Source organism: Neofelis nebulosa, chromosome 3, assembly GCF_028018385.1.
Source record: "Neofelis nebulosa isolate mNeoNeb1 chromosome 3, mNeoNeb1.pri, whole genome shotgun sequence".
Classification (NCBI taxonomy): domain Eukaryota; kingdom Metazoa; phylum Chordata; class Mammalia; order Carnivora; family Felidae; genus Neofelis; species Neofelis nebulosa.
The window spans coordinates 112,977,106-112,998,653 of record NC_080784.1 but is presented as its reverse complement, the minus strand read 5'-3'; the positions used below and the strand labels follow the sequence as shown (position 1 = coordinate 112,998,653).

The 21,548-nt window shown below is 36.3% G+C and overlaps 1 long non-coding RNA gene across 1 annotated transcript in view; it reads right to left on the bottom strand.

The window, feature by feature from the left end:
- The window catches only part of LOC131507189 (uncharacterized), a 386,000-nt gene extending 364,782 nt beyond the window's left edge, over positions 1 to 21,218 (bottom strand). Inside the window, exons 1-2 of the long non-coding RNA XR_009259384.1 lie at positions 21,115 to 21,218; positions 15,800 to 15,877 (exon numbers count right to left, since the gene is read on the bottom strand). This is a non-coding gene — a long non-coding RNA (uncharacterized LOC131507189). The remainder of the gene's footprint in view (positions 1 to 15,799; positions 15,878 to 21,114) is intronic.
- Positions 21,219 to 21,548: the final 330 nt, after the last annotated feature.

Genomic DNA, 21,548 nt, shown 5'->3' with positions numbered 1-21,548 from the left:
ATGTAAGCTGCCATTTTATACTCTCTTAAATTCTCAATACCCCTTCTCCCACTGTTATCCTCAGTTCATAACCTTACTTCCTATTTTACTAAATAAAAAAATGGACACAATTAAAAAAAAAAAATGGGGCACCTGGGTGGCTCAGTTGGTTAAGCCTCCGACTTCAATTCAAGTCATGATCTCCCAGTTTGTGAGTACGAGCCCCACATCAGGCTCTGTGGTGACAGCTTAGAGCCTAGAGCCTGCTTTGGATTCTGTGTCTACCTCTCTCTCTGCCCCTCCCCCACTTGTTCTCTCTCTCTCTCTCTCTCTCTCACTTAAAAAAAAAATTTTTTTTTAATTAAAAAAAAAAAAAACAATGTCCACATACTTCCAACAACACATCTTCCCACATGCCTGCATCAGCAAACATCTTTGCCTTCCTGCCTGCCACCATTTGTTGAATTGTCCAATGTTCCTAACAAAAAAAAAAAAAAAAAAAAAATCAATCCTTATACTTATGTACTAGATATTTCCTCTCACTAATACAGTCTAGCCAAGCCTACAGACAGCTGGAGCCCTGGCCAACACCTGAATGTAATCTCCTGATATATCCTGATCCAAAACCACCCAACTAAGCAGATTCCAAATTTCTGACCCATAGAAACTATGAGTTAAAAATCTCTTATTGTTTTAAAACACTAGATTGTGGGGTGATTTGTTACAATGATAAACATAATACAATAAATGAATGAATGAAATGACAGATCACAAGATCAACATCCACTAGATAATTAGGAAGGATTTACACATCTGCTGCCACTTTCTTATGGAGCCAGCAAACTTGCACAAATTCTTATGGGAGTGGCCATGCAAACCAGAAGCAGGTAGCATCACACGGCAAGCTGACCAAGTGTTTAGAGGTTAGGCTGCCCACTCATCACTGATGGCCAGATATTCAGGGCCTGGAGCTCCCAGGTTAACAATATCCCACCATGTCCTTTAAATCACAATTAAAATGTCAATGATACCTCCACATTTATAGATAATATTGGGGTCTAAGTTCAGACTTCTGCTTGATGAAGAATTCCTCAGCTAGTTTTATATCTAAACCCTAGATTTTACCTTTAGGAAATAGTTTAATGACCAGAGGGGAAAGAAGTCTCGTTTCAAAGTAGTTTTTGGCTTGGAGGGTTCTAGGCCTCTAGAAATTCCTACCAAGACACTTGAGAGTATCTATCTATTGATAAATCTATTAAAAGATATATAGAAACACACACATTTAGTTAAATTCATATAAGTACAAATCTTTTTAATTTAGCAATAAAATATATTTTGCGAAACATAAACATAAAAGCACCAACTAATTAGAATTTTTTTTCCATTTCTTTTAAACTCTTTCCTCTATCAGCAGTGTCAAAACAAGACACATGTTTTCCTAGGCTTTACAATGCCTCCAACAATGAAAGTGGTCAAATCTCACACCAAGAGTTTAGATGTTTCAATAGAGAAATACAAAAATTTTTAAACACTTTTATTTCATTTACAGAAAAGATTCAGTTGAACAGTATTCTAAGTGAAAGATCTTTACTACCATAAAGCATTTAATGTTTTGATATAATTTGAATGTACCCAATATTAATTATATTTGTGGCTATGATTAATACAGTAGCTATGAAGCCATTTCTACTAATTCATACAAAACATGCTCTTTGAACTTCATGTTCCCTCTAGCTACTCTCACTCCCATGATGATCTCATCCAGTTATTTGGCTTTAAACATCATCTATACACTGATGATTCCCAAATTTATAGCTAGAGCCAGACAGCTCCTCTGAACTCCAGACTAATATATCCAGCTGCCTACTTGACATCTCCATTTAGAAGTCTTACATGCATTTTACACTTATCTTGTCCTAAACCAAACTTCTGATCTTTTCTCCCAAACCTTCTCCTCCCACTGTCTTCTCCTTCTCAGTAAATAGGAACCCTAGCCTCCCAGTTACTCAAGTCAAAAATTGGGAGTTATCTTTAACTCCTCTCTTTCTTTCACACCTGACTCTGAATCCATCAGCATATTCTGTCAATTCTACATTCCATATCACTCATAATCTGGATTCACACTATATCCACTGCCACCGTGCTTATCCAAGTCACCATCATCTCTCATCTGGATTGCTCAGTAGTCTTCTTACTTGCCTCCTGCCTCTGCCCTTGCTCTCTCTAACCTATTAGATACACAGCCATTCAGAGTGATTGAGTACAACATAAGTGATTAAGAAAAGCATGTCATCACTTTGTTCAAAACCCTAAAATTGCACCTCATTTCAGCAAACTAAAAGCCAATTCTATAAGGTCCTACGTAACCTTCACATCACACCCTCCACCTCCTCCACCCTGTTGCCTCTCTAACTCACTTTCTACTATTCTCTCCATTGTTCACTCTGCTTGGCCCCTTTATTGTTCTGGCCCCTTTATTGTTCCTCAAACAATCAGGGCCTTAGTAGTAGCCCATCCATTGTCTGGGATGCTTTTGACCCAGTTGCCACATGGCTCATCCCCTTACTTCCCTGAAGTCCTTGCTGTACTGTAACCCCCTCAGGGACTCCTTTATGGAAAGTACAATCCCTACCCTCTTCAGCAATACTATTCTCCTTTTCTTGACTTGTCTCCATAGCCCTTTTCATCTACAGCATAAATATTTTGCTTGTTTTCTGTTTATTTTCCTCCACTGGAATATAAACTTCCTGAAGACAAGAGCTTCTGTCCATTTTTTTTTACTACTATATAGTCAGCTCTTAGAATCTGCTTGGAAAATAGGAAGCACACAATAAATATTCATTGAATGTATGAATATTAAGAAATTGGACAACTGTTAGCACAAATATTTTATTATCAATATTTCAATAATTAGTCACTATCTTAGCTAGTACAATGAAAGCTTAAGACAATATTATTCATTCCTCCTTACAACAAACATTTTTTATCATATAGTTGAGTGTCAAAACTCTTTTTCACCTTGGCCTTATAAATTTCTGAAGCAAACCTAAGCTCTAATGTCATGACTATTTTTCTGGAAACACTGGTTTCTGAATACATCAATATCCTCCCACATCTGAAAACCCCATTAGAACTGACAATCATATCACTATTTAAAATTAGATGGACAAAGTATGTGTGGGTTTAATCTCCCTCACCCCTCCACCAAATGCAACCAAAGAAATATTTTGCAAGAATTGAATGCAGAATTATAGAATGAATTATAGAATAGTGATCTGCAGCAATCCCTATCAAAATAACGCCAGCTTTCTTCACAGAGCTAGAACAAACAATCCTAAAATTTATATGGAACCAGAAGAGACCGCAAATAGCCAAAGCAATGCTGGAAAACAAAAACCAAAACCAAAGCTAGAGGCATCACAATCCCGCACTTCAAGCTGTATTACAAAGCTGTAACCATCAAGACAGTATGGTACTGGCACAAGAACAGACACTCAGATCAAAGGAACAGAATAGAGAACCTACAAATGGACCCACAAACGTATGGCCAACTAATCTTTGACAAAGCAGGAAAGACTATCCAATGGAATAAAGACAGTCTCTTCAGCAAGTGGTGCTGGGAAAACTGGACAGCAACATGCAGAAGAATGAACCTGGACGACTTTCTTACACCAGACACAAAAATAAACTCAAAATGGATGAAAGAACTAAATGTAAGACAGGAAGCCATCAAAATCCTAGAGGAGAAAGCAGGCAAAAACCTCTTTGGCCTCAGCCGCAGCAACTTCTTACTCAACACGTCTCCGGAGGCAAGGGAAACAAAAACAAAAATGAACTACTGGGACCTCATCAAAATAAAAATCTTCTTCACAGCGAAGGAAACAATCAGCAAAACCAAAAGGCAACTGATGGAATGGAAGAAGATAAAACTCAACACCCCAAAACCAAATAATTCAGAGAAGAAATGGACAAAAGACATGAATAGACACTTCTCCAAAGAAGACATCCAGGTGGCCAACTGACACATGGAAAAATGCTCAATATCACTCATCATCAGGGAAATACAAATCAAAACCACAATGAGATATCACCTCACACTTGTCAGAATGGCTAACATTAACAACTGAGGCAACAACAGGTGTTGGCGACAATGCAGAGAAAGAGGATCTCTTTTGCACTGCTGGTGGGAATGCAAACTGGTGCAGCCATTCTGGAAAACAGAATGGAGGTTCCTCAAAAAATTAAAAATAGAACTACCCTACGTCCCACCAATTGCACTACTAGGTATTTGTCCAAGGGATAAAGGTGTGCTGTTTTGAAGGGACACATGCACCCTAATGTTTATAGCAGCATTATCGACAACAGCCAAAGTAGGGAAAGAGCCAAAATGTCCATCGATGGATCAATGGATAAAGAAGATATGGTATATATATACAATGGAGTATTACTCAGCAATCAAAAAGAATGAAATCTTGCTATTTGCAACTATGTGGATGGAACTAGAGGGTTTTATGCTAAGAGGAATTAGTCAGAGAAAGACAAACATCATATGACTTCACTCATATGAGGAGTTTAAGATACAAAACAGATGAACATAAGGGAAGGGAAGCAAAAATAATATAAGAACAGGGAGGGGGACAAAACATAAGAGACTCTTAAATATGGAGAACAAACAGAGGGTGCTGGAGGTATTGTGGAAGGGGAATGGGATAAATGGGTAAGGGACATTAAGGAATCTACTCCCGAAATCATTGTTGCACTATATGCTAACTAACTTGGATATAAATTAAAAATTAATACATTAAAAAAAAAAAAGAATAGGGATCTGCAAACGATGGCCTGGAGAACAAAGCCAGACAGGATTGAGATAAAACACAAAATACCCAGTAAAATTTGAATTTCAGATAAGCAAAAAATTTTTTAGTATAAGTAAATCCCAAATATATAATAAATGTCAAATCTGGGAACCTTAAATCTGGCCCACCACCTGTTTTTGTACAGCCCACAAGCAAAGAATGTTTTTTTTCATCTTTAAATGGTTGGCGGGCAGGGGGAATGAAAGAAGATGAATATTTCATGGCAAGTAAAAATTATATGAAATTCAAGTATCAGTGTCTATAAACAGTGTTACTGGAACAGAGCCACTTGTTTGTCTGTGACCATTTTCACATTACAGCAGCACAACTGAATAGTTGCAACAGAGACCATATAGCTGCAAAGCCTAAATATCTACCATCTGGCCCTTTAGAGAAAGTTGACCAACCCCTATTGTAGAATATTACTTTTATTCTTCCCCTTACTAAAGACAAAGCAAAGTAACCTCTTTCCCTTTTAGAACTCTCTTCCCACAGGAGCACTACTGGTGCTTTATCATTATTCTGGAAAGAGAAGTAGGAAGCAAGCTGAGAAGAGGCAATGTGATGAAAGGTGTGGGCTACGGATCCCCACAGAGCAGAGTGTGAGTGCTTTCTCCACCCATCACAGCCTAAGTGAGTTGCTTACATGGGGGCCATATGAATACCACCACACAGGGTGGTTATAAGGGTTAGGAGATAAGGATTAAAAGTTTGATTTTAGGGGCTCCTGGGTGGCTCAGTCGGTTAAGCGTCCGACTTCGGCTCAGGTCACGATCTCGCGGTCCGTGAGTTCGAGCCCCGCGTCGGGCTCTGGGCAGACGGCTCAGAGCCTGGAGCCTGTTTCCGATTCTGTGTCTCCCTCTCTCTCTGCCCCTCCCCCGTTCATGCTCTGTCTCTCTCTGTCTCAAAAATAAAAAAAAAAAAAAAAAACGTTAAAAAAAAAAATAAATAAATAAAAAAAAAAAAAAAAAAGTTTGATTTTAAAGGACAAAAAAGGGTCACATTTCTAGACTGCAACAGAGGGTATGATTGTCAGAAAGACAGAAAATGGAGAAGAAAAGTGAAAAGATAAAAATTAGGACTAGGACAGGCTTCTTTTATTTTTTAAATTTTTTAAAAATATTTGTTCACTTTGAGAGAGAGATGGACAGAGTGTGAGTGGCGAGGGGAAGACAGAGAGGAAGACACAGAATCCAAAGCAGGCTTAGGCTCCAAGCTGTTAGCACAGAACCCAACGCAGGGCTCGAACCCACAGTGAGATCATGACCTGAGCCAAAGTCGACTGAGCCACCCAGGCACCCCTAGGTGGATAGACTTCTTAATCACTCACCAAGAGGTGAGCTTAAGTGGAAAAATATAGACTTTACATAGATTCAAGCAAAAATATCATGACCAAAATCAGGGAAGTATGGCTGGATTTATTTGGACTAGGTAAGGAAGTAGTAAAACCCTTTTCAAGGTAAGTAAATCTTGGATTACATCTATTCAGTACACATGTGATTGTCTTAGTAGAAACCTCACTTCCAGAAGTAGCATTATATTTGAAATGAAAGGCCTGAGTACATGCTGCTGCTATTCTGAGGGGAAAAGAGAAAAGACAGAGCCACATTTACATGGCTGTTGAATCCCCCAAGGTTCTCAAAGGGGCCAATGAAGAAAGTACCATCCACAATCTCTTCAGCCATTCTTTCCAGGAAATATTTTCTACTCTGGCCCCTGAATTAAAGTTATCAGGTCCCTGTTCTTAAGATCTAGAAAAATAGGAAGTATATATATATATATATATATATATTAAAAAAAAAGACAATTTATAAGATTCATCAAATGACTATATCTGTGACCCATGACCTCAGGCAGTGGTTCTCAACATGTGAGCCTCACATGTGAGACATATTCTCCAACACAACTTCTGACACTAGATATAGTGCACTTCACTCCTAAAAGGCATATCAGCATCGGAGAGAGTGAGAGTGATGTTATCACAGAGATAACCTTGAGGCTGTTCTAAATATATTTTCAAATGTAAATTATTTTCAAGCTTCAGTACTTCAACTGTATTTGGTAACAAATACAGCCTCACTTCTAACATGTCACAACACCATGATTGAGTAGTACTATTTCATACTACTTCCCAAGAACAAAATTTTCCTGAAATATAGAGGTCTACACTAATATTGATCATAGCAACAATACTGTTAACAATGCTTTTAATCAACCACAAGGTTACTTCAAGAATTGTGTTTTTGAAATTGATTTTTGTTCACAACATATGTTGCTGTACTTCAAAGCCTTAAATTCAGAGCTGGCCAAGACACTCATTAATTCATTCATTAGTTCAGTTATTCTCAACATATGAAACTCACATGATGAGAACCACTGACCAAGTATAATAGATTATAAATAGAGATACCTGGCATATTTCAATCAACCAATATGAAATGAGATCCTGCTCTTTACCAGGTACAGTTCTGGGAGGAAAGATGAACAGGGAGAGTTCTGGCCCTCTGGGATACCAAAGTCTAGTGGTTGCAACAGAAAAAACAATTTCAATGTAGCATGGTTGAATAAAATGGTAAACATGAACACAGTATGTTATGAGTTCAAGGAAAATAACTGAATCAACAAGGGAATGATTAGAGAAAGCCTTGTTAGGGATAGTACTTTGAGCAGCTACCCACTGTCAGTAACTATCCTGGGTGCTTCTAGTCACCGATAGCTGTTAAAAAGTCAGCATGGTGCCTGACATAAGTGAGTTAACAGTCTAATGTGAAGGGCAGATCCATTAACTAATCTCAAAGGCAAATGGGAAGTCAGTGAACTATTTTGATGCCCTTGATCCTTCTCCCTTCTAACCAGGACTCACATCTTCACCAACATACACTGTTTTGTTCTTCTGTGGCAGATACTTGAAGAAACAACTTCTTAGCACAAAACTCTCTCCTCTTTGGGAATGGCCACAAACATAGGTATAAGATATGAGAGGCCACATCTTTATACAACCCAAATCCTGTAGAAACAGCTGATTGTTCCAGAAGTAGACATCTGACCAAAACTGGACCATTCAGTGATCTCTCATTAGAATTGAAATTCTAAACTAAGATGTACAGTGACTTGGAGGTGAATCACATTAATGGCAATGCCCTATAAAGAATGACAACAAATTCCTGATCCACAGGAGAGGCACCCTGCTTCTACTCTTTCCACATGTTACTTGTTGTCCTCCTTTCAATTCTCTAAGAACTTTCCTAATTTCCTTCCAACTCCTTAGGCTGGCCAGAGTCAAATTGTATGCTTATAGACCAAGAAACATTCATACGTGTCTCTTGTCCACATAATCATCCAACTCCTATACCCAGTGTAACTGTATTTCTCTCTGATCAAAAACTTGTTGAAAGATTAATTACCCATAAAGCTTAGTATGTTACCTACCCTCCAGAGAGGTAATAGTTTGGGGGGACTTGTGGAGATACAATGTTGGAATCCAGAGAATTTACTGCAGGGGGATTTCAGGACCTACAGAACCATGATAATCCTATAAAGGAGATATTTGGGCATACAGAGAATTATCATTAGTGCCCCTTAAATTCCACCAAATATGTTTCCAAATCTTAGCTCTGTCATTCACATAACCAAATTTACACAGCTAGTAAATGACAAAGCCAAAATTTGAAATCAAATCTGGCTATTTTCAAACCTCACATATTTTTCATATTACAGATGTATCTATTAATGTCTGTTTTCATTCTTCCTTTGAATCCGTGGTTCTCAACAGGGGGCAATTTTAGACACACACACACACACACACACACACACACACACACATACACACACACACACACATACACACAAACGCAAGACTTTGAGCAACATGTGAAGATAATTTTGGTTGTTAAAACTGTGAGGTGCAGCTAGCATCCAGTAGGTAGAGGTCAGGGATGCTGCAAAATATCCTATAATGCATAGAACACACCCACAACACTAACTATATGGCCCAAAATGCAAATAGTGCTGAGACTGAGAAACTCTGCTATAAATCAAACAAATAAACAAGTTTTCTGAAGAATGTATGATTCAAATGTACAAAAACAAAGAATTAAGTGAAAATTCCATTTTACACAAGATATACATGAGACTAGTACACAGACACTAATTTATTGATGTAAAAAATATTTATATTTTTAAATGGGATAGGCATGCTTCAAAGCAGTTATATGAGCTCATTTTGTAAAAAAAATAAATAAAGATCTATATATGCAGGAACATGGGTTCATTTACACATAGGAAGAAAACTGGAAAGCTATATACCACTAAGTTAGTAGTGTCTAGTCCCAAAGGGGAAGGAGATTGAATTTTTGTTTTTCTCTTTTTTTCCTTGAGATGCATTTCTACATTGAAAGTTATCAGTTTTCATTTTAAGATATGCTCTACTTGTCAGCCTCATGCCTGACATCAGCTGGTTCAGACTCATTCACACTACCACAAAGCTTGCTTCGCCCACCTACATACTCAAGAAAAGAAGCACTGTTTCATTAAAAGAGGCTCAGAAATGTCATCTCTGTTTATGAGGTTCTGGTGCATGTGTGAAAACATTCATTACAGTCACTCAAGGTCTCATATTTCCCAAACCTCCTTGCTTCTGACTTAGGTGCCTTAGTCCTAATTCACACTGGTAACATCCCCACACCACTCTTCTTTCTGTTACTGAGTCAGTTCTTGTTAAGATCACCTTACTTCTGAGTAAACCTTAGATAAATGAAGCATCTTTCACAGCTCCAACTACCCCACCTCTAGCACTTAGCTGAGGGGACAGAAGAGGAATTTTAGAACTTAAGTTTGTAACCTAAAACTCCAAACAAAATTATTAATAGGAACACATTTTTCCCAAATACTTCTTTCTAAACACTCTTAAAATTGACTCTCATATCCTTTCTAGATTCATTTCTTTCATCAGACACAGTAGCCTCAGCTGTAGCATAGCTGTAGTATATGTCTTCTTTCTATTCCTGTCAAAGCCAAAAGAAAGATGGACTTCATCTTCATTTGAGATGTTAACTGAGTAGGATGGAGTCCAGAACTACCCTCTTTCAGGTGCTAGAAGACATAGTCCTTTGATATAGTTAATACATTTAAAAAAAAATATGGGCAACTGATTAGGGAAAACCCTCTTTTGGGGGCAAAGGAGGAACTTTTCAGTAACTGAACATTAGCTATCCCAGATTATCAGAAAAGCATTTTCTATAATTTATTCTGTTCTCAGTGTTTGTTACTACTGCCAAGACATTTTTATAAAACTCAGAATAAAATAGAACGGCATATCAAATTAAATTATATTCCAGTTATTTCTCTTTTCCACACCAAGCATTCAAACCCACCATACATTCTCAAGACCTTGCCCGTTACCAGGTTGTCTTTTCTCCAGTCACTGCACACCTCAGGAGAGTATGTGTGTGGGTGCGTGTTTAAAAATATTTCCGTGAATTTGTGTTCTTGTGTGTGTATGTGTTTGTTTTATCCCAAATGAATGGAGTAAGACATTTACTGACCACCTCAAAACTGAGGCTGGAAAAGAATAGGAGATGCTCCTAAGTATGTGTTAAATGAATGACCAGTGACTAACAAGTTCTATAAAATTTGAAATAAAACTTAGAAGAGAGACAACTTGCATCACCAACAACTATTCCTGAAAATTCACACCATCTTGTCATTTCAATAAATACATTAATCACTTGAATTGGCATCATGTTTTTCCATGAAGGTATTAACATATTTGATGTGTTTTAACTCCTGGCAGAATAAATTATGTTTAAAAAAAAAAAACTGCCTAATTGAGAAATTAGTCTGCTAACACTTCATTTTGATTATGAGTAATTAAGGGTCCTCTATAATCATGGGAAAATGTTACTATCCACTGAACTGCAAATAGAATTATAATGAAATAGAGATGATATATATCATTTTTAAATGATGAGAATGACTGAGTGTTGGGTTAAACCCAAGTTACCTTCACATGTGATAAAATGCAAGCTATTTTATTTCCCACATGTGGCAATTTCTATGATTAAGGGTAATTAATTTCTCTGGCAATTGTAATTAATAATTTCTGTCCTACTGTTTCAGGAAATTTCATCCCAAAAAGTCAATGGACAACTGTTCATTGTAAATAACAAAAGCTTTTTTTTCATGGAAAGATCTTTCAAAACAATTAGCAATTAATGAAAGGTATGCAAGTGCCCAGAATTTGCAAATGCTCAATTTCAAATGACATGGTCTTTAGCTATCCATCCAGCAAGAGAAGTAGTTTAAAATCTAAAAAATATTGCTAACAAAAATTAGAAGAGAGAAAGTAATTACTCATATATAAAGTTCAATGCAAATGTTAGAAACATAAATGAAAATAATGAAGTAATCACAAAACAAGTAGAGAGAGAATCAATTAAGAAATTGTAATAGATGTTTATATTGACTATGTTTAATTTTTGTCCCTAAACCCAAAGCAAATAGTTTTTATATCTCATACTTTATATAATCTCATACTCTATATTTATGTCATATTTTATATTTACCAGAAAAAAAGTTGATCTATAGAAAATTGACCTGTATCTAAGCTGCCCATTCCTCATGCACTAAAATCAGATTTTTAATTTTGTGATATCATAATTTCTCAAGTACTAGGAAATCTTCTGCATTATCAAAACTAATTTCACCTCTGCTAAAGGGCTTTCTTAGATTTGGATTACAAATATATGTTTTTATTACACCAGAGACCTTAACTGACTAATTTCTAAGACTGAGTCACTACCTGGAAGACAATGATAGCATTGTGATAGATCTAAATAGAAAATGATTTCTACTCTTCTCTCTGACCGTTTCTGCAGAATCCTGGGTCAAGACCTCCTGTCGGTCAATTCTCACACCAGCTCTGCTAGTCAGTTCTAAAGGGTTCCTTCCATTTCAAACCCATTAGCAATCCCTAAATTTCAACCAAAATCAGAATTAGGCAGTGATATGTACCAGAAAATTATTCAACATATCAGACTTTGTTCAAAGGTGAATCATTTTCTATCATAGGCAATTGTTTGCCTAACATGCTACTTGTATCTCTTAAATATTCTTATATGTCTGAATTGTATCTTATTCAGTTTATTTGGTCCATTCATCTCCATGGGGCTGATTTTAAACCTGTTTTCCTCCCTATATGGACAAACAAGTCATCTGTAATGAAGACTCTGTAGGGAGTTGTCACAGACATTTTTGTCTACCACATACCCCATTTAGATGTCTGTTCTGTTATAGGTCTTCCTGACATTCCTGTGTTGACAAAGCATCAACTCCCTGATGAAAATTAGGTTATCACTCCGTGGACAACCATCACTAACTGAAACTCTAGAAACCAAACCATGGAACACCAAGAATAAATATAGTAAGAATTGTTTCACATGCTGTATATGACATATAAAATACAGCATTTGTCTTACTCTTATTAAAATGGAATATTTTCCTTTACCTGGTCAATGCCAATTAGTTATAGTTAAGCCACAATTTTTTGTGACATGCGACATGTCTCTCAATAAAAGGAAAAAGCATATCATAAGCCTACTTCTTAGCTGTGACATGCTGTCCAGGCTCTGGTATGCCTCAAATTGGAAAATATGCCTTTCCCTTCACAAAGAGAAATACCACATGCCACAAAGACTGTGAACTCTGCAGGGTTATTTACTCATGGTTTTCTGAAACTGAAAACTACCTGTTTTTAAGTCATATGTTATTAATATATGTAATTAATATATTAATTTTTTTAAAAAGGCATTCCTCTGATAGCAACTTATTTAGTGCTATAATAAGCCCAAGCAACTGCTGTTCTTTCAACTACTCTATGATATTTTATTTTAAATCTCAGGTAACATGTCCTTGAGGTGAATTGTTACAGTTATCTGGCTGTCTTCAAACTTTAGACTGAATATCTGAAGCTGTGGTTCTCAAACTTGTTTTCACATCCAAACTATCTAGGAGATTCAAAAACATACCAATACCTATATTTCCACCCCAAGGACTGCAAGTTCATTTGTCCCAGTGTGACCTGAGCTTAAAATTTTTTAATATATCCTGAGATGGTTCTAATGTACAACCAAGTTTGGAAACCACTGGTCTACAGGAATATTGATTAACTTACCACCATGTGGATATTAGGCAATATTTACTATCATCTCATCACTATCTGACAGAGTCAGAGAATGATATTCAGACTAATTAACCTTGCCAGTAATTGCTACTACATAGTAAAATGCCAAGCATTTTACCAACATTTTATCTAATCCTCACAACATTCCTACACGATAGGTTTTATTATTCTCACATAGTAGATAGGGGAACTAGAGGTCTGAAAGTTTAGGTTGTTTACCCAATGCCATCAACTAATAAACGGTAGGGCTGGTATTTGAATCCATGTCTGTTTGACACTAAAAGACCCGTTCTTTACACTATGTCATACATTTTCAGTAGAGGTTATATCACCTCCAAGGAAATAAAAATTAAAGGAAGTAGACATCAAAAATTCTTAGATACTACAAGGGGTTGTGGCCCTCCAAAGTTCAATTTTGCTGATGAAATCTTTTTCTTTAATATTTAATTTCTCTTATTGAAGAAAATTTAAATTTAATTTTATTTTTCTACTTAGGAGGATAATTGTGAAAAAGAAAAAGTTGAGAAACAGTGCACTATACCATACTCTGCCTCCAACCATTTTGGTTAATAATGAGTTAACATGTACACTACTCACATGCCACATACATATTATCTACATATTGTCTACATATATACATTATATAGAATACATGTAGAGAAAATGGCTCTACCTTCAATTTTATTTTATTTTATTTTTAATTCTTTTAATGTTTGTTTATTTTGAGAGAGAAAGAGAGAGACAGCAGGGGACGGACAGAGAGAGTGGAGAGAGAGAGAATCCCAAGCAGGCTCTGCACTGTTAAGCGCAGAGCTCAACACAGGGCTCAATCCCACAAACCATGAGATCTTGACCTGAGCCAAAACCAAGAGTTGGATGCTTAACCAACTGAGCCACCCAGGCACCCCTCTCCTCAATTTTATAATTCCCAAGTTGCACTTATATTTGAAAAGAACCACACTATAAACAAAACTATATATGTTATAGGTCCCCAAGATAGTAATGATAGGATAGGAAGTAGTAAGTCCAAAGAGTATTATCTAAAAGTCTTCATGAATATCTATTATATTGCTACTCTAGCATTATACCAGTAGGTTGTTGTTTCAAAAACTTGGGAATTTCCTGGGTGAAATCTGAAACTGGCCCAGTATGTGAAGGGCAAGGAGAGATCAGAGAAAAAGGGAGACCACACCAGATTGGTAGGTGACAAGTTTAGCATGGGAATTTACTTACAAGGCTCATCTTGGGTGCCCACAAGGTAAGTAGATCTCCATACCCACCCACCAGAATCTTAAAAGTTTATACAAAGGCCTGAACTGGGTTCAATCACATATTCCATCCTGATGGTCTCAAAAACACATTACTTTCTCAAGGCTGTGTCCTTGAGGCAGCCTGTAATGTGGCAAAGACAATCAGAACACATGTTTCAAGTATACAGGAGAAGGTTAGGAGTCTCCAATTGCCTGGGACCAACTTGAGGGTCAACTGGTGGTTATGTCCACCTGATGACCTCCTTCAAAATAAATATTAGAGGAAGCTTTCTCTGATATGACATGGCTAAATGTCAAATTATTTCAAAGTTTTAAATATCTGGAGGCAAAAATCAAATCATTCAATTTTGTATCTCCTATAGCACAGCACATCATATAAACTAGTCAATCAATAAAAATTAAATAGAAAATGGAATTTCCATTACCATACTGAGGTTATCAATCACATAATCAAATACACACAATAATAAAACAATTTTAAGCAAATTTTAATTAGTCTTTACTGATTTAGAAGACGTTTTTCTACTTTCTCTAGAATCATTAATTTTAAAACATTTTTATTCTGTAACAGATGGAAGCGTAGCACAAAAAACTTCAAATTTAATATCTCCTCTAAAAAACTAGTAAGTTGATTTACCAAGTTGTCACTACTGTCCTATGAATAACACATAAAGAGGTATTTGAGGATACTAGCAAGTGCTCAAATATTGAACTCAGACTGGCTGAGGTCAATGATAAAGGCTACCCTACAGCAGGCTGAAAGGTCACCTTTAGGAAGGTGACTCTTTAAGTCAAAGAGTCAACATGTTTATGCTCCTATCAAGAAAACATAGAAATTGTGACAATCAGAAGCATGGTGTCATAATGCTTATTTGCCCAAGGCAAAGAGGGCTCTGAACAATTTCCTCAAAAAAGTTATTGCTTTGAAACTCACAACCCAGTAATTAAGAAGGACTTCTTTGTGAGCAGCATTCTAGAAAAATACTCTGAGGTTTCTAGCTAGTGAAATAAAAATTATTTGAGAATGTTACCCAACTTCAATGTAGAGAAACAGGGTAGGACCTTAGCTGGCCCAGCCTGGATCTTGTGTGGCCACCCTTGGACCAATCACTGTGGCTTGAATGTCCAGACCTGAATTTTGTGGCCTCCTGCACAGACAAAAAGTTGGGGCCTTGTGATTGGTAACCCCACCAGAATCACACAATTTGAGGGAGAAAGGAACAGTTCTTATAAGAAGGGGTAGGAGGCATGGTTACAAGAATCAGGAACGCAGGACAGACAAAAGTAGCAGATATCTACTACACCAATGATGTGTATACAAATAATCTAGAGACCCTGTTAAAATGCAGATTATGATTCAGAAGGCCTGAGGCAAAGCCTGAGGTCGTATACATCTAAAAAGTTCCTAGGTGATGTCACAGTCTACACTTTGAATAACAAAGCACTAACCTTCTTTTTCTATGCATTGCCCACCTATGTTTAATGTGGTAGATGCTCTAAAGTTTCAGACTCACCCACAGTAATGAATGCAATCTGACATGCTTGTCTGAATATGATGCCTTCTCAGGACCAGCTGTGTCCCCGTCACAACACTGAAATAGCAGAGGTGTTGCATGTCAGGATCGAGACATATTGGCAGAACTCTGTGATAAAAACACTTTACAATTTCATAGCACCTTTCATTCCAAAGTGTTTCAGAAGCTATATACATTCAGCACCACAGAAAGATGATAGAGGCAGCAGACTCCATGGGGTGAAGGAGGTGTCAAGGGATGGAGTGGGGGTGGAGGGATAAGTAGGCCAAGGACAGTGGAACGTTTCTCTATTAAAGGCAACACAACACCAAAATATTCTCAATGGAAAAGAATAAAACCCAAAAATCTTTAAGGTTCATGCCCAAAGAATGATAAAGATTAATGTTCAGAATCATTTTCATACAATCATCTTCTCTCAATAAATTGCCTATTCACATGGGTATTCTGTAAGCATAGAGGAAAAGAAAAGAAAAGAAAAGAATGAGCTAAACAAACAAGAATACTTAAGATATCAGGAAATCTATAAGGTCTGAATCCAGTAACTCTGGCCTATATAGACTATCTGAGTCTTCTTGATTAAACAATTAAGTCCTAAAATGTTAGAAGTAGCTTTTCATAACATATTTAGTGGCATGGGAAGTAGCTTTGTTTGCACAGAATTTAGTAAAAGAAATGATTTTTCCAAATATTACAAAATGCAAACATCTAACTTAACTTTAATATACCTGATGACAATGTGGATAATTTGTATATGTTCTGGAGGGGGGAAAAAGTCATTTTATGACAGAGCTTGAAAATGGAAACTTTTTAATGACTCCTGGAGTGTTTGCCTTTAAAAGAAATCCATTTTCTAGCACTGCTGTTTCCCATTTGTTACCAAGGACTCCTGCGGGGCTTCCAGTGACTTGGAAAGAGTTCTATTTTCACTTCTGCTGGCTCCTGTGACCACATCCAGATGATAAATGAGGACCCACAAGCTCCCACAAGACAGTTTCAAAGAGTCTGTGCTCCAGGCAGTATGTGGCTACCTGCCAGGGAAGCACATACCAAATTAAAAGGGCGAGGAGAGAAATCCTTCGCTATTTCATGTTTCCTGGGATTTCCAATGAACTCATTGGATTAGTCTTTTTTTTTTTTTTTTAATGTTTTAATGTTTACTTATTTTTGAGAGAGAGAGAAAAAGACAGAGCACAAGTTGGGGAGGGGCAGAGATAGAGGGAGACACAGAATCCGAAGTAGGCTCCAGGCACCAAGCTGTCAGCACAGACCCCGAAGCGGGGCTCGAACCCACAAACTGTGAGATCATGACCTGAGCCGAAGTCAGTCATTTAACTGACTGAGCCACCCAGGCACCCCAACTGCATTAGTCTTCTTTGTGAAATGTTTTAGTAAATGTCCTTATTTGTGAACATTCACAAAAACCTCAAGATAACAAGGAAAAAGAAAACAGGATTCTTAGACCAGAAATCCATCTTTCCACTCCTTTTTATTCACTATCCTATCTTTTCCCCTCCCACTTTCACTTGAGACAAGGTGGTGAAACCTTCCCCAGCCAGCAGATAACAGTGGTCACTCCATCAGGAGGATGTAATCTTGAATCACAGAGTTATTGCTTTGTCAGAGAAAAAAAAGCATGCTACTCATATCCCACAAAGAGATTTTCCATTAGGGAAAATCATTAAAATGCCCCATTGCCTGCCCCCTCAAACTGTAATTCTGGGCTATAGGCACAGTTCTGCTCAAAAGCCTATTTTTATAAATGATGAAAAGTAACTGATGTATCTGGTTATCTCTCAGAATTTTGTCAGTTCCACAACTAGAAATGGTGCTGCCAGGCTCACTCCAAAGGAGGCTAGTGGTGAAGTGTAGGCTTCAGATAAGGATTTACACTGAGAGTCCAGCTCCAGAAACTGCACAAAAGATTATAGATATGAGACAGGCAAAGAGAAAGTTGCAATCATAAAATTAGAGTTAATGCAATCTTGTGGAAAAATGAATACATTCCATTTTGGTTTACTACACATTTGACAATAGCACAGAAACAAAACTGAATATACACCTTGAGAATTATAATACATATAACTACCAGCTTGGAATAACAATATAAAAAGAAAAGAAAGTTACGAGTTAAATGGCACATTTTAAGCAATGAAGTCTTTGGAATTAAATCTTTGTTTGACTCATCATTTGACTAACTGATAGTCCATTTGTTTCTCAAAGATTTAAGTTGGCTCAACATTTAATTAATGTCAAACACATAAATGTGGATTTATGCATCCAGGCACAGTTCTAGGAATTGGGGACTCTTAGCAATCAAGACAACTATGGCTTTGCCTCTTAAAGTTTCCTTCTAACATTATGGTCTGGTTGACCATGAGGAATGTAATTGTCCCAGTATGAACTACTGAAACTAGAACAGTACTATTGAGACCTTTATCATACTTGCATCATCTGCTACCTTTTAAACACATATTTACTGCGTGGAAGTGTTTATCTTTAACACAAAATTAACCATACCAATCTGTACAATCTGTAAATTTTAACAAGTTTTCTTCTGCTGACTGAGTCTACACTCATTAAAGACACCTTAACATGGATAATAAAATATTTTCAGAGTTCAGATAACAGTTCAGTGTAACTTAATTTAACTCCAAAAACACCTATTAATGGTCTTTGAAGTGTAAAGCATAACGTGTGGCCCCCCAAGAAGCACAAAACCAATTAAGACATGGTGCCTACTCAGGCTGTTTAAGTAGCATTCAGGAGATATTTACATGAAGAACAGGTATAGAAATTAGAATAAGGTGTAGACTGTAACATAGGTTTAAATTTATGCTCCAGGTATATGTGGAAACAAAAGGTTAACTTTAGCTAAGACAACCGGAAAAGATCTCTACAGCAGCTGAAATTGCAAAAATGCCATAAAGAATGAATTAAGCTCATCAAGCAGATTGGGTAAGGGCAGAAGGGTATAATGGTTAAGAACGGTTAAGTGACAGAATTCTGGCAATCTTTCCTACTAGCTATAAAACTTGGTCTAGTTTCTCATTTGTGAACAGGGACAATGTAAAAATATATCATAAAGATGCTATAAATATTAAATTAAGATGATTCACATAAAATCTTTTACAGAGTGCCTGTTATATAGTGCTCAATAAATATTAGTTTCTATTATTATTATAGAGTAAGAGCGGAGGAAGAGGAGTAGGGAAGTATAGATTACGCTTAAGGAATAGCCGAAGAGGCAAGTGCAGGGCTTATTGAAAAAGGAACCTTGAGAAATAGATTATTGAGGGCCTCAAAATACAAGAAAAGTAAATGGCCTTTATTAGAAAAGTAATAAAAAACCACTCAAGAATTTGGAGTAAAGGAATAAGTGACATAACCAAACCATAATTAAATTGTGTTTCACTCTTACCAATTTTAAGATATTTCTAAAGCCTTGTTAAGATGAATAGTTGTGCAACAATCAGGAATTTGGGTACTGCTAATTAATAGCTACTATTCACCAAGCACTTAAAATACACAAGCATTGTGTTCAGTACTGTCCATTTTTCTAAATCTTTACCAAAAAAATATATAAATCACGCATAACAGATATACATAACAAATGAGAAAACTAAGATGCAAATAGATTTTTAAAAATCTCAAGGTCACACAACTAAAAGAAAAGTGAATATTGTACAACAATGAATTCTTCAACAAACTTAATAGTATGGTTCTGGTTTGTTCTATCCTAATGTATATCACACTTCATTGTATTTGACTGCTTGTCTGCTACCCTACTAGAGTGAAAGTTCCTTGAATTGGGGACTATACATCAGTCACCATTGTGATCTAGGCAATTAACAACCATGTTGTGAATAAATAAATAAATGAATAAATATAATTTTACGGCAGAATTTTCCTTAAATAGCATATTTATTAGCTTCATCTGACTCATTGCAAGCCTGCTAGAGTTATTTCTAGAATATATGTACAGAGTTTGTACTTTGAACTTTTTAAACTTTATAACAGAATAGTTTTAGAAAGTTTCCTGGCCTGATTAATGTATTATACCCTTTAAAATATGAACAAAACAACACTTTCAGAATATTTGATTCATGCACCTTGTATCTGTGCCATCAACAACCTCATGGTTTTTGTTAAATACTTTATATTATTCTAGACAGGGAAAGTTTCAAATTTCTATTCTTTGAGTAATCTTTTCCATGAAAAGGAAAAAAAAAGGTATTTCTTAAAACAACTATATTTAGAGTTCTCTAGAGTCAATGTGACCCACATTTAGCCCAGTCAAAAAAGAAAATGTACAAAAAAAAGATAGAAATATGAAACACAATAATTCTAAAAATGGGTAATGAGTAAGGTTAAAAAAATACAAACACTTCAGATCATTTAAGTATGGGTTTTGTCTGGATGACTGATGTTGATTCTCTGACTCCAGACTAACATGATATAAACAGAAATTATACTGTCATTTGTTTAATATATTGATTGAAACTGATATTATCTACTACACATTACTATGGATAATCTTAAATGGCTTGGAATTTAAAAGAAGAAAGCCCATAAGACAATTTGATTTTTCCAGAAGATTCACAACCCAAATTATTTTTTTCTTTGGTTCAGCACAATCAATGTGAGGCTTATGATAATTCATAAAGGCTAAAGGATAGCTAGAAAAATCAAGTTCTGGGATTTTTAAATTGCCAAGAATAATCCAAATAGAGAATGATGCAGACAGAAAATATACATATATATATATCCGGATTGGATGATTACCAAAGATCTTAATTTCCGCATTATGACTTTTAAATATTTCATGTTTTCTACAGTTGTAATAAAGAATCTGATTCCATTTATAATGTTTGACTGCCAACAGCTTTTAATGTCCATCACCACCCTTCCTTTTCTGTCTCTCAAATGGCCAAGCTAATGAAAAGCCCCAGATGCTGCCTCTTTTGGTGCCAGTGGGAAGTTCAAACCACATAATCCCTGGGCCATGTGCCAGAACCCATGCCCTCGACCCATCCCCTAACTACAGTAAAAGCTAAACCAACCTCCTTTCCCTTCTATTTCACACTATCTCTGGACCTGCTTAGGACACTAACTTGCATTTCACAGAAAGCTCATTTTCAAGTAATAAACCTTTTCATACCCACTTGGTGCATGTGTGATATCATCACTTACAGCATCAAAATCAAATTTTGGGTTAGAGTTCATCTACCTCTACAGAGTGGGTGACAACGGCCAATGTATATTATTTTTATTATTTAAAAAGCACATGGAGGTACCTGAGAGGCTCAGTCAGTTAAGTGTCTGAATCTTGATCTCAGCTCAGGTCTTAATCTCAGGGTTATGAGTTCAAGCCCTGTACTGGGCTCCATGCTGGGGGTGAAGCCTACTTTAAATAAATAAATAAATAAATAAATAAATAAATAAATAAATACAGCTCATAAAAATGAATGGAGTGTAAAGGTATTGATGAATCTTATCAGCTTACACCATGTCTCTCATACACACACATGCATTTACATACACACTAACACACACACACACACACACACACAAGATAAAATATATGTAACTTTTCAATGCATATTTCCCAGATATTTTGTAACAATAATTTTACATCAGTTCATGGAAGAAATTAAACTATTTCTTTCAAATAATATGTGGAAATATTATATGGTATGAATAACTGACAAAATGGACAGTGAGGAAATTT